Source organism: Saccoglossus kowalevskii, chromosome 6 (assembly GCF_978046115.1).
Source record: "Saccoglossus kowalevskii chromosome 6, keSacKowa6.1, whole genome shotgun sequence".
Lineage (NCBI taxonomy): Eukaryota > Metazoa > Hemichordata > Enteropneusta > Harrimaniidae > Saccoglossus > Saccoglossus kowalevskii.
In genome coordinates, this window is record NC_140646.1 from 42,060,851 (window position 1) to 42,063,361 (window position 2,511).

Genomic DNA, 2,511 nt, shown 5'->3' on the forward strand with positions numbered 1-2,511 from the left:
TTTTTGTTCGCTGCCGACTGAGCTTTTATTTAGATTTCTGGAAAGTGACCTTTGAAAAAAAATATTCATTGAATTATGACGCATGAGTACAATTTCCTTTTTGAGCATAATTTACAATATTGAGCATTCCTTACATTTTAGGAATATTATGAGTTGAACAGCACAAAGACATTATTGTGTTGTCTGGCTGACAATGTAAATAAGCATACAATTTAAATACAGCTTGTGTACATTGTATATTCATTCATCTAAGTGTGCATATTTATTTTTTATTCAATCACGTAACTCTAATTTTTTTATAATTTCAGATAGTTAAAACATTAAAATTTAATAATCTGCAGATAATAATAATTTGTGATTGATGACTAACTGCAATACTCAAATTATATTTCTGATTGATTGTTTTGATATTATGACATTTTTATAACTGTTTAAAATTAAAATATATCAATTTTCAATACATGTTTATTAGGGAGGTTTGAATGAACAGATACAAATCACCACTAAAGATTGCCTAACTCAACAGAAAATTGTTTCATATTGTTAATAATAAATATTTTTCAAAGGGTTGACATTTCAAAAAAATTTCTACTTCAGATTAACATTATAAAATTCCACATTGTCAACATTTAATGAATTGAAAGTGCCTGCATTAAAAACCAGAGTTAAATACCCTGTGAGCCTGGACTGGTAATACTACCAGTATGTTGGTACCCCGGGTTGGTACTTGCACTTCCAACTGTGTTAGCCAATCAGAGGCTTAGATATTTCCGCTCTGTGCCGATATTGCAACAAACTAAGCTCTGAACCAATTAGAGGCCATCCCTGAACATGGCTTATAATAATTGACCCATTTCTTAGGCACACTTTGCAGTCTCATGTAGACTGCGTAATACAAAACAATATTTCACACTATAAAACGCACTGCTAGACAATCTTATTTGTATTGCCCACTTTTTGAGTGTAACCCAGGTAGAAAAAACAAATATTTTTTAGTCAATATTTTGTCTACAGTACTCCAACAGAAAATTGTAAAGGTGTGGACTTATTACACTGTAGATTCATTGGCAGAGGGTCAGCTAGTACCCAGTGTATGAACACGAACCTCACAGTCTGTTGGCCTACAAATGTTAATAAAATAAATGAGATTAATTTACCTATATTTAATATATAGTGGCAGCCATCTTGAACAAAGCTTGAAACTAAATAAATAGACCCATTAAGCATCACAGGCGTGTTAAGCATATAGTAATTACCAAAATATTTGAGGAATCGGTAAATTAATCGCATTTATTTTATTATCACTGAAGTACTGCTACTGTTGAAGTATACATGATATGAGCCCCTGAAAACACCTTTTTTTTGGCCGACAGCATTGGTCTTTTGGGTCCATTTTTTAATTGTCTGCAATTAAAAAAACAGGTGATTGCACCCGAATCCTAGCCTCCTTGTAGTTTATCATTGAAGCATCATGAATCGTTAGCGTTTATCCCCTGCGTTCAGAGTGACTTTAGTTGAATACCTGACAACAGATGATGACGCAGTCATTTCACCCGCAGTCACTTCACTGTCAGACCTCTAATGAAACGATCCTATTGCCGGTATACACTTTTCAAAGATGGCATAAAAACAAACATGTCGCCCTCTATATGCGGTTGATGACTTGAATTGATAGAGGGCGCAAGTGCGAAATATTCATGTCGTGGAAAACCATGCACATAAGGTCTCACGCTACTAATCAACCAATAACCGCATATAGAGGTTTTTTAATTAGTTAATTAGGAAACCAATATGACCTCCCTTGTCCACAAAACTATATATTTTCGGAAAGCTTATTGTATGAATTTTAAAATTTTGTCAGCATTTTTTTTTCATGGACACTAGTTTGAAATATGCACAAAAATGTGCTTTTTTGGTCAAAAGTGAATAAAAGTGAATAAAAAAAATTAGCTTCTAAACCATCTGTCAAAATTGGTTTACGGGTACATATGTTTACTATGAAGAAAGTGCCGTCTTAAAAACTGTCTACCAGTTGTCAATTTTGCAGGGCAGCAGCTCAAATTTCACTACTTCAAGTTTATGCATGAATTAACACCCATGCTCGTTGTCTGTACGATTGTTGTAAGACTGTTCAACCAAAAACAATGGCCCGACCGCGTTTTGAAGATAAACACATTGTCAATCATTTGTGAAAATGTCAAAACAAAGGGTCAAAGCGTCTAGTTTGGTACTGCTGATAATTAAAATGGCTGTAACAGTTCCAAATTTAAATGTATTATCGTTTTGTAAAAAGTTAATATAATGCATAATATGGAGATCCCGTTATTACTTTTCCTCACCATGTTTCTTTTTTATTATTTATGTACAGCCTTGCTACATCTTGCTAAGCATTCAAAAGAGAGAATGTTTGCACCTGTTATCTATATTTTAAAATCGTCTTTTGAGTTATGTATGTCCCACTATTCAAAATTCTACAAAATTTTAACAGTCCATAGCCAAGACCGTTCGGAT